Raw genomic sequence first — 12,404 nt, 5'->3', positions numbered from 1 at the left:
TGATCGGTCAGTGGGGAAGGACACGGTACACTCTGGATGGTACCATCTCTATGCTGGTGGTCATAAGCCAAATAAAATAAACCCTTTCTTTTCTATGTTGGTTTTGATCAAGGTGTTTAATTATCACTGTAGAATCACAAAATAGGATACCCACTGAGACAGGTAGCTGATGTGGAAAATCCTTTCTTCCTTTTTAACTCTGAGAGCTTGTCTTACCCATAGAATTTGACAGTGCTCTAGTTGTTCCTGGCCTTCTTGTTGTAGTAGTGGTGATGTGGTCCCCTCTCTCTGAAAGTAGGAGGGAAAACAGCAATAAAAAATAAATAATAATAAAATGTATACCTACATCATAGTTTAAGGAAGTCACACCGTGAATAGACGATCCTTAGTACTTATTAAAACTCCTATACAACCTCATGACTATCTGGAAAAAGATGGCAAAGAGATGGAACAGGTTTAAGTGAGGTAGATTCTAACCATTCTTCATAGGTTGGGGACCGAGAGACCCACATCTCACCACTTGACCAGAGCTAGAACATGAGTCCAGATCTGCTGCACACATGAAATAGGGAATTCTAGACAATCCCCGAGACCTTTGAGCTATGGTTTCCTCCACAGTTAGTGCAAGAACTGAACAGCAGATTATGATGCCCAGAGATGAATGAGCTGGTGTTGTCTGTAATGTGCAGAGAACTGTTTTATAAGCTAGCAATTATGTGATGTACAGAGAACTGCTTTACAAACTGAAAGTGGTTAAAGAAGCAAATTTGACCATCATGCTATACTGTACATTAAAATCAACTAAAATGGATCAAAGATCTAAAAAGCTAGTTTCTAAATACTCAGCAGAAAACATTTTGGAAAAAAATATATATCCGGTTCCTGTCAGCCTGCACTTCTTTGCTTCATCCATCTTATCTAGTTTGGTGGCTGCATATGTATGGGCCACATGTGGGGTAGGCTCTGAATGGCCATTCCTTCAGACTCTACTCTGAACTTTGCCTCCCTATCCCCTTCGAAGGGTACTTTTGTTCCCCTTTTAAAGAAGGAGTGGAGTATCCGCATTTAGGTCATCCTTCTTGAGTTTCTTGCACTCTTTTAATCACAGCTCTCCAAGGAACAGAGGCAAGAGGATCTCTGAACTTGAAAACAGCCTGGTCCACAGAGTGAGTTCCAGGACAGCCAAGAGAAAACCTGCATTAAAGAAACAACAACAACAAAACAAAAAAAAAAAAAGAGAGAGAGAGAGAAAGAAATGAAAAGAAAAAACAACTAGGATTTCCAAACTACTCACTTGCATGGTCACAGAACAAAAAACAAATGGGTGTTGTAGTCAAGCGTGAAATGACCCTACAGGCCAATTGTTGGGAATACGTCACTGGAAGGTGACATGTAAGGTTTACTAGTCCACTTCCCGTCTCTACCTCTGTGCTTCCTGCATGTCACTCCAACGTGAGCAGTGGGGTCATACTGGGCCCAGGTTAAAAGTAAAGGAGAAGTACTATGGCATTTTGTAAGTGATGGACAGGATGCTGCCTTGTCATCACTATTACATGTCGATGCTACTGAACTCATTTCAGCAGTGTCTCAGAAAGCAAAGTATTTAAAGCAGAGGTGAGGGAAATTACTATAAATGTAAAGTAAACCTAAAGGTATAAAGCCAAGAAGATCCAAATAAAGACACACACCAGAAAACACACCAGATTGGCAACATCAGCTCCCACACTCTCTATGTCAAATGAAAGCCTATAGAAGTTCCACTGATTGTTTCTTTCCAGAAATAGTCAAATTTGATCTAAACTTATTGGGGAAGGCAGAACCTGAGATTGTCTTTTTTAAACCTTAAAAAGAATAAAGTGGGATGAATCACTCTACCTAATATTTCGTAGTTAACATTTATCAAATATGTGGCAGATAGATAGATACAGGCAACAGAACAGAATGAAGAGCTCAAAAGACCTCAGATTTGCTCAAGTGATTTTTCTTATACATATGCAAAGCAACTTAAGGAAGGAAGAAATCTTTTCAGCAAAAGGTGCTGGAATAATTAAACTTCCAAAACAAAAAGCAATGGGTTTCATTTTATATAAAACTAACTGCAAATTGATAGGTTCTATTTGCTTAAATATTAAATCATTAAATTTTCAGTACGTGTTTCAGAACTGAATGCTTAGCAAAGAGTTCAGATATTCGTCAACAGAAACAAGGCCCATAAGAGGAAAAGTTGTTGGATACCCAATGAGGACCCTGCATTCTCCTGCCTACAGGAAACACACTTCAGAGACAAAGACAGACACTACCTCAGAGTGAAAGGCTGGAAAACAATTTTCCAAGCAAATGGTCGGGAGAAGCAAGCTGAAGTGGTCATTTAAGTATCAAATAAAATCAATGTTCAACTAAAAGTCATCAAAAAAGATAAGGAAGGACACTTCATATTCATCAAAGGAAAAATCCACCAAGATGAACTCTCAATCCTAAATATCTATGCCCCAAATACAAGGGCACCTACATACATAAAAGAAACCTTACTAAAGCTCAAAACACACATTGCACCTCACACAATAATAGTAGGAGATTTCAGCACCCCACTCTCATCAATGGACAGATCATAGAAACAGAACTTAAACAGAGACGACGACAGACTAAGAGAAGTTATGAACCAAATGGACTTAACAGATATGTATAAAACATTCTATCCTAGAGCAAAAGGATATACATTCTTCTCAGCTCCTCATGGTACTTTCTCCAAAATTGACCATATAATTCATCAAAAAACGGGACTCAACAGGTAAAGAAAGATAGAAATAATCCCATGCGTGCTATCAGACCACCACGGCCTAAAGCTGGTCTTCAAAAACAATAAGGGGAGAACAAACACATATACGTGGAAGTTGAACAATGCTCTAATCAATGATAACCTGGTCAAGGAAGAAATAAAGAAAGAAAGTAAAGACTTCTTAGAATTTAATGAAAATGAAGGTACAACATACCCAAACTTATGGGACATGATGAAAGCTGTGCTAAGAGGAAAACTCATAGCTCTGAGTGCCTGCAGAAAGGAACAGGAGAGAGCATATGTCACCAGCTTGACAGCATACCTAAAAGCTATAGAATGAAAAGAAGCAAATACACCCAGGAAGAGTAGAAAGCAGGAAATAATCAAAATCAGAGCTGAAATCAACCAAGTAGAAACAAAAAGTACCAAAGAAAGAATCAACAGAACGAAAAGTTGGTTCTTTGAGAAAATCAACAAGATAAACCCTTAGCTAGACTAACGAGAGGACACAGAGAGTGTGTCCAAATTAACAAAATCAGAAATGAAAAGGGAGACATAATTACAGATTCAGAGGAAATTCAAAAAATCATCAGATCTTAGTGTAAAAGCCTATATTCAACAAAAATTGAAAATCTACAGGAAATGGACAATTTCCTAGACAGATACCAGGTACCGAAGTTAAATCAGGAACAGATAAACCAGTTAAACAACCTCATAACTCCTAAGGAAATAGAAGCAGTCATTAAAGGTCTCCCAACCAAAAAGAGCCCTGGTCCAGACGGGTTTAGTGCAGAATTCTATCAGACCTTCATAGAAGACCTCATACCAATACTATCCAAACTATTCCATAAAATTGAAACAGATGGAGCACTACCGAATTACTTCTATGAAGCCACAATTACTCTTATACCTAAGCCACACAAAGACACAACAAAGAAAGAGAACTTCAGACCAATTTCCCTTATGAATATCGACGCAAAAATACTCAATAAAATTCTGGCAAACCGAATCCAAGAGCACATCAAAACAATCATCCAACATGATCAAGTAGGCTTCATCCCAGGCATGCAGGGATGGTTTAATATACGGAAAACCATCAACATCATCAATTATATAAACAAACTGAAAGAACAAAACCACATGATCATTTCATTAGATGCCGAGAAAGCATTTGAAAAAATTCAACACCCCTTCATGATAAAAGTCCTGGAAAGAATAGGAATTAAAGGCCCATATCTAAACGAAGTAAAAGCCATATATACAGCAAACCAGTTGCTAACATTAAATTTAATGGAGAGAAACTTGAAGCTATCCCACTAAAATCAGGGACTAGACAAGGCTGCCCACTCTCTCCCTACTTATTCAATATAGTTCTTAAGGTTCTAGCCAGAACAATCACACAACAAAAGGAGATCAAGGGGATACAGATTGGAAAAGAAGATGTCAAAATATCACTATTTTCAGATGATATGATAGTATATTTGAGTGATCCCAAAAGTTCCACCAGAGAACTACTAAAGCTGATAAACAACTTCAGCAAAGTGACTGGGTATAAATTTAACTCAAATAAATCAATAGCCTACCTCTACAAAAAAGACAAACAAGACGAGAAAGAAATTAGGGAAACGACACCCTTCATAATAGACTATAAATGACAATATAAATAAGGGACAATATAAAGTACTTCAGTGTGACTTTAACCATGTAAGTAAAAGATCTGTACAATAAGAACTTCAAGACACTGGAGAAAGAAATTGAAGAAGACCTCAGAAGATGGAAAGATCTCCCATGCTCATGGATTGGCAGGATTAATATAGTAAAAATGGCCATTTAACCAATAGCGATCTACAGATTCAATGCAATCCCCATCAAAATACCAGTCCATTTCTTCAAAGAGTTAGACAGAACAATCTGCCATTTCATCTGGAATAACAAAAAGCCCAGGATAGCTAAAACTATCCTCAACAATAAAAGAACTTCAGGGGGAATCACTATCCCTAAACTCAAGCAGTATTACAGAACAATAGTGATAAAAACTGCATGGTATTGGTACAGAGACAGACACATAGACCAATGTAACAGAATTGAAAACCCAGAAATGAATCCACACACCTATGGGCACTTGATTTTTGACAAAGGAGCCAAAACAATCCAATGGAAAAAAGATAGCATTTTCAGCAAATGGTGTTGGTTCAACTGGAGGTCAACATGTAGAAGAATGCAGATTGATCCATGCTTATCACACTGTACAAAGCTTAAGTCCAAGAGGATCAAGGACCTCCACATCAAACCAGATACACTCAAACTAATAGAAGAAAAACTATGGCAGCATCTCGAACACATGGGCACTGGAAAAAATTTCCTGAACAAAACACCAAAGGCTTATGCTCTAAGATCAAGAATCGACAAATGGGATCTCATAAAACTGCAAAGCTTCTGTAAGGCAAAGGACACTGTGGTTAGGACAAAATGGCAACCAACGGATTGGGAAAAAATCTTTACAAATCCTCCAACAGATAGAGGCCTTATATCCATAATATACAAAGAATTCAAGAAGTTTGACCACAGGGAGACAAATAACCCTATTCAAAAATATGATTCAGAGCTAAACAAAGAATTCACAGCTGAGGAATGCTGAATGGCTGAGAAACACCTAAAGAAATGTTCAATATCTTTAGTCATAAGGGAAATGCAAATCAAAACAACCCTGAGATTTCACCTCACACCTGTGAGAATGGCTAAGATCCAAAACTCTGGTGACAACAAATGCTGGCGAGGATGTGGAGAAATAGGAACACTACTCCATTGTTGGTGGGATTGCAGACTGGTACAACCATTCTGGAAATCAGTCTGGAGGTTCCTCAGAAAATTGGACTATGAACTACCTGAGGATGCAGCTATACCTCTCTTGGGCCTATACCCAAAAGATGCCCCTACATATAAAAAAGACACATGCTCCACTATGTTCATAGCAGCCTTATTTATAATAGCCAGAAGCTGGAAAGAACCCAGATGACCTTCAACAGAGGAATGGATACAGAAAATGTGGTACATCTACACAATGGAATATTACTCAGCTATCAAAAATAATGTCTTTATGAAATTCATAGGCAAATGAAGAGAACTGTAAAATATCATCCTGTGTGAAGTAACCCAATCACAGAAAAACACACTTGGTATGCATCATTGATAAGTGGCTATTAGCCGGGGTTGGGGATTTAGCTCAGTGGTAGAGCGCTTGCCTAGGAAGCGCAAGGCCCTGGGTTCGGTCCCCAGCTCCGAAAAAAAGAACCAAAAAAAAAAAAAAAAAAAGTGGCTATTAGCCCAAATGCTTGAATTACCCTAGATGCATAGAACACATGAAACTCAAAACGGATGGTCAAAATGCAAATGCTTCACTCCTTCCTTAATAGGGGGACAAGAATACCCTTGGCAGGGTATAGAGAAGCAAAGATTAAAACAGAGACAGAAGGAACACCCATTCACAGCCTGCCCCACATGTGGCCCATACATATACAGCCACCCAATTAGACAAGGTGGATGAAGCAAAGAAGTGCAGGCCGACAGGAGTCGGATGTAGATCTCTCCTGAGAGACGCAGCCAGAGTACAGCAAATACAGAGGCGAATGCCAGCAGCAAACCACTGAACTGAGATCAGGACCCCCGTTGAAGGAATCAGAAAAAGAACTGGAAGAGCTTGAAGGGGCTCGAGACCCCATATGAACAACAATGCCAAGCAATGAGAGCTTCCAGGGACCAAGCCACTACCTAAAGACTATCCATGGACTGACCGTGGACTCTGACCTCATAGATAGCAATGAATATCCTAGTAAGATCAAAAGAGGAAGGGGAAGCCCTTGGTCCTGCTAAGACTGAACCCCCAGTGAAAGTGATTGTTGGAGGGAGGATGGCAATGGGGGGAGGACAGGGAGGGGAACACCCAGAAAGAATAGGAGGGGGAGGGGTTAGGGGAATGCTGGCCCAGAAACTGGGAAAGGGAATAACACTCGAAATGTAAATAAGAAATACTCAACTTAATAAAAATTTAAAAAAAAAAAGAGGAAAAGTAACAATGAAGCTGGAAAGAGCAGGCCACCTGGTTCATGGCCGAGATCCAGGAAGCAGAGGTGGGAGGACCTGGCATTTGAGATCCAGCTAGGACTGCTTGTCAAGATAGTAAGATGTAGTCTCAAAAGAGGGAGAAAGAGGAAGAAGTGTAACAGGAATAGGATGTGTAGAAAGGAGGGAGGACAAAGAATTCTAGAGAAGAAAACCATCAGGAAGCTTTAATGGAGCTAAGGTTCTTGAGGGCTGGTGGGATAGTTCAGAAACAAGCATGCATTTACTTAGAGGTCCTAGGTTTTTCCTCAGAACAAAAGGGGAAAATCAAGGGGGAGGAGAGGAAAGAAAGGAAATCTGGAATTGGCTTTTTGAGAAAAGAAAACAAGATTCAAAACTTGTTCTAATGACTCAAAGTTATAAATGGGAGAGGAGGCATTACAAATAATACTAAAGAGGTACAAAGGAAACTACAATGGATAATGTATTCCAACAAATCAGACACGCTAGAGGAAATGGATAGAGTTCTAGAAGCACACAAACTATTAAGGTGATTATGAAACATCAAAATATAAATGGATGAATGATAATTAGAATAATTAACAACCTCCCAACAAAGAAATATCCAGGTAGGAGAAGGTTATAAAAATGAATTCAAAGAAAAGTTAAAGCTAATCCTTCTCAAATCCTTGCAGATCTGAAGAGGAGGAACTAATTCCAAATTCACTTCATGAGAACAGCATCATCCTCACGCAAAGCCAGAGGACAATGCCAAAAACAAGCAAAACTACATGAATAGAGGCAAAAATCAAGGAAACATTACATTAGCAAAGAGAATGAACAGCACATTTAAAAGATTGCACCCTATAATCAAAACTGGATTCATGCCCGGGACACAGCATTGCTCAACATAACTTAAATCATTAAACATTAAAAGTATGAAGCATAAAAATCATGTGATCATGTCAGTAGGTATAGAAAGAACAATTGACAAAATTTAACATCTTTTTGATGACAATTCTCCACATATCAGCCATAGAAGCTAGAGTGGTTAACAGGAGTTATCAACTCAATGAGTTCTAGAAACTCCTGAGAGAGAGGCCTCCAGCAATATGGTAGGAGATCATCTTGACTCGGTAAACTGTGTTGAAAAGAAGCACCTACGGCAGATGACATCGTTTTTCGGTCTGAGATCCTAGCCTGTACACAGGTGATGGAGTGAGCTGAGTGTACGCCATCATTGCTCAAACTGGGCAAAAATAACTCTCCCTTAAGCGGCTTCCACCCTGGCGTTTTCTTACAGCAACAAGAAAAGTAACTAAGATGAAAGCAATGTCACCAAACGGAATGAAGACCACACAGGATGAGGCACCAGGGTACATAGTCAAGGGGGAAACATTGAAAGATTTCCTTCTAACCCGAGGAACAAGACAACCGTGTCCAATCTACCAATTCTATTCAATGCAGTACCAGCAGTCGTAGCAAGAATGAGGAAAGGATATTGAAAACGGTCTGTAGGTGACAGGACTGTATGCACAGAAGATCCACGAGAACCAAGTGTGGTGGTGCCCACTTATGATCCCAGAATCTGACAGGCAGACTCAGGAGGAAGAGGACTTGGAGGGCCACCTGAATTATATAACAAGTTTCAAATCAGCCTGGGCTACAGATATGGAGAAATAGACAAACTGAAAAAGGAAACACTGGCATATCCATGGTTTTGAAGATGAACGAAGTAGTCATAAGCCAAAGAATGAAGATGGCAAAAGGAGAGAAATCACTCCCCTGCAGAGCCTCCAAGAGGAATGCTGCCACACAGGCACTAGTGCTTTGTGCCACTGAACTATCCCTGCAGCCTCCCTGATCATATCTGCTGCCAGTAAGGAAACTTGGAATTTAAGACAGAGTTTTCCGAAAACTTGCTGGTGGTTGTGATATGAGCAGCTTTTCAATATCTAGATGGTTTTTTAAATCATTGTTTTACTCATCATTTATTTGATTATTTGTTTTTGGACAAGAGAATCTTGCTGCTGTAACCCTGAGTACCCTGGAACTTGCAATACAGAACAGGATTATCCTCAAACTTTTGGTATTCTCCCCACCTCTGCCTCCACAGTGCTGGGATTACAGGTGGTGCCACCCCGTATGACTTACTGAACCCTTTGTTCAATGAGATAGGTGGCAACAGGAATTGGTGTGATTCTGTAATATATTACATTGTGCATTGGTTGGGGTATCAGTGTTTCCAAGTGACCAGTGCACAGCGCTAGCAAACTGTGAATGATCCATTCAAAGAATAGGAGAGTCCAATGGAAGAGCTGGAGGAAGGACTGAAGGACCAGAAGAGGACACGGACTGCAAAGGACCATGGACAGAGTCAACTTACCTGGACCCTTGGAGCACTCAGGGTCTGAACCGCCAACCAGGGAGCATGCACATCTGGCCCTAGGTCCCCACTCATATGTAGGGGATATGCAGCTTGGGCATGTGGGTCCGCAAAAAACTGGAGCAGGGGCTGTCCCTAAAGCTGTTGCCTGCCTGTGAATTCTGTTTCCCTGGCTGGGCTACCTTACTAGCCTCAGTGGAAGAGGATGAATTCATCCCAAAGAGGCTAGATGTGTCAGCTAGGTGTGGGGGTTGGGAAGTGGGGGAGGATACCCTGGGGGCACCACCCTCTCTGAAGAGAAGGGGAGAGATAGAGGGAGAGATGGTGTAAGGGAGCAGGGAAACTGGCAGAAATTTGGACAAAAAGGGAGTAAATAAATAAATAAGAAAATACTAAAGAAAAAAAGCACATTCAGTTCTTTCCCCTTTTCTCCTACACATCTGCATGAGTCTGGATTTTCTCTGCATGTTGTACTGAACCTCAGGAACTGATAACTGCTTAGTCCAGATGCAGATATTAAAAACCCAGGTGGAGTGGTAACACACATCTGTAGTCCCAGCACAGGGGTTGGGGGCTGGGATGGTGGAGGCAGATAGATAGATCTTTGTGAATTTGAGGCCAGTCTGGTTTGTCTAATAAAGTGTGGTCTACATAGTGATTCCTAGGTCTGTCTCACAGTAACACACACACACACAGACACATATACACAAACAGACGCACAAATACACACAAACACACACACACATAGACACACACAGACATGCACACACACACACATAGACACACAGACACACACACATACACACACACAGACATGCACACACACACACACAGAGGCACACACAGACACAGACATGCACACACACATGCACACACACACACACACACACACACACACAAACAAGGAATCCAGATGCATTCTATTGAAGCCACACATTAGAGAAAACTATAAAATAATGTCACTCATTACTCTAAATTATGTTGTCACCTTATAGGCACAGTTATTTCTCATAAAAAATCCACCACAGACACCCTCGGATCCCGGCCTGCAGCAGCTCTCTGCTCCCAGACCCCGTGAGAGAGAGAGACCTCACCGCATGGTCAGGTGGGCACTCCTGAGGCTGCAGAGCAGAAGAGACCACCAAAACTGCCCACCCCTGCCCACATCCCTGGCCCAAGAGGAAACTGTATGAGGCCTCTGGGCTCCCGTGGGGGAGGGCCCAGGAGCGGCAGGACCCCTGCCTGAGACACAGCCGGAACCTGAAGGAAACAGACCAGATAAACAGTTCTCTGCACCCAAATCCCGTGGGAGGGAGAGCTAAACCTTCAGAGAGGCAGAAAAGCCTGGGAAACCAGAAGAGACTGCTCTCTGCACACACATCTCGGACACCAGAGGTAAACACCAAAGGCCATCTGGAACCCTGATGCACTGAAGCTCCCGGAAAGGGCAGCGCAGATCTTCCTGGTTGCTGCCGCCACAGAGAGCCCGAAGGCAGCACCCCGAGAGCGAACTTGAGCCTCAGGACCACAGGTAAGACCAACTTTTCTGCTGCAAGTGACCTGCCTGGTGAACTCAAGACAGAGGCCCACAGGAACAGCTGACGACCTGTAGAGAGGAAAAACTACACGCCCGAAAGCAGAACACTCTGTCCCCATAACTGGCTGAAAGAGAGGAAAACAGGTCTACAGCACTCCTGACACACAGGCTTATAGGACAGTCTAGCCACTGTCAGAAATAGCATAACAAAGTAACACTAGAGATAATCTGATGGCGAGAGGCAAGCGCAGGAACCCAAGCAACAGAAACCAAGCCTACAAGGCATCATCGGAGCCCAATTCTCCCACCAAAACAAACATGGAATATCCAAACACACCAGAAAAACAAGATCTAGTTTCAAAATCATATTTGATCATGATGCTGGAGGACTTCAAGAAAGACGTGAAGAACTCCCTTAGAGAAACACAGGAAAACATTAATAAACAATTAGAAGCCTACAGAAAGGAATCGCAAAAATGCCTGAAAGAATTCCAGGAAAACATAAATAAACAAGTAGAAACCCATAGAGAGGAGACACAAAAATCCCTGAATGAATTCCAGGAAAACACAATCAAACAGTTGAAGGAATTAAAAATGGAAATAGAAGCAATCCAGAAAGAACACATGGAAAAAACCCTGGATATAGAAAACCAAAAGAAGAGACAAGGAGCTGTAGATACAAGCTTCACAAACAGAATACAAGAGACGGAAGAGAGAATCTCAGGAGCAGAAGATTCCATAGAAATCATTGACTCAAATGTCAAAGATAATGTAAAGCAGAAAAAGCTACTGGTCCAAAACATACAGGAAATCCAGGACTCAATGAGAAGATCAAACCTAAGGATAATAGGTATAGAAGAGAGTGAAGACTCCCAGCTCAAAGAACCAGTAAATATCTTCAACAAAATCATAGAAGAAAACTTCCCTAACCTAAAAAAAGAGATACCCATAAGCATACAAGAAGCCTACAGAACTCCAAATAGATTGGACCAGAAAAGAAACACCTCCCGTCACATAATTGTCAAAACACCAAACGCACAAAATAAAGAAAGAATATTAAAAGCAGTAAGGGAAAAAGGTCAAGTAACATATAAAGGCAGACCTATCAGAATCACACCAGACTTCTCTCCAGAAACTATGAAGGCCAGAAGATCCTGGACTGATGTCATACAGACCCTAAGAGAACACAAACGCCAGCCAAGGTTACAGTATCCTACAAAACTCTCAATTAACATAGATGGAGAAACCAAGATATTCCATGACAAAACCAAATTTACACAATATCTTTCTACAAATCCAGCACTACAAAGGATAATAAATGGTAAAGCCCAACATAAGGAGGCAAGCTATACCCTAGAAGAAGCAAGAAACTAATCGTCTTGGCAACAAAACAAAGAGAATGAAAGCACACAAACATAACCTCACATCCAAATATGAATATAATGGGAAGCAATAATCACTATTCCTTAATATCTCTCAACATCAATGGCCTCAACTCCCCAATAAAAAGAAATAGGTTAACAAACAGGATATGCAACGAGGACCCTGCATTCTGCTGCCTACAGGAACCACACCTCAGAGACAAAGACAGACACTACCTCAGAGTGAAAGGCTGGAAAACAACTTTCCAAGCAAATGGTCAGAAG

The 12,404-nt window shown here is 41.1% G+C and overlaps 1 long non-coding RNA gene across 4 annotated transcripts in view; it reads right to left on the bottom strand.

The window, feature by feature from the left end:
- LOC134481138 (uncharacterized) overlaps window positions 1–12,404 on the bottom strand; it is a 77,114-nt gene that overhangs the window by 11,022 nt on the left and 53,688 nt on the right. For 2 of the 4 annotated variants that reach the window (XR_010056421.1, XR_010056422.1), the window contains exon 5: window positions 217–288. The exons of the other annotated variants lie outside the window; for them this stretch is intronic. This is a non-coding gene — a long non-coding RNA (uncharacterized LOC134481138). The remainder of the gene's footprint in view (window positions 1–216; window positions 289–12,404) is intronic. 4 annotated transcript variants of the gene reach the window in all.

The sequence above is a fragment of the Rattus norvegicus genome, chromosome 12 (genome assembly GCF_036323735.1).
Source record: "Rattus norvegicus strain BN/NHsdMcwi chromosome 12, GRCr8, whole genome shotgun sequence".
NCBI classification, from domain to species: domain Eukaryota; kingdom Metazoa; phylum Chordata; class Mammalia; order Rodentia; family Muridae; genus Rattus; species Rattus norvegicus.
Note: the sequence above shows the minus strand (reverse complement) of the source record. Positions and strands in the feature narration are given on the sequence as shown.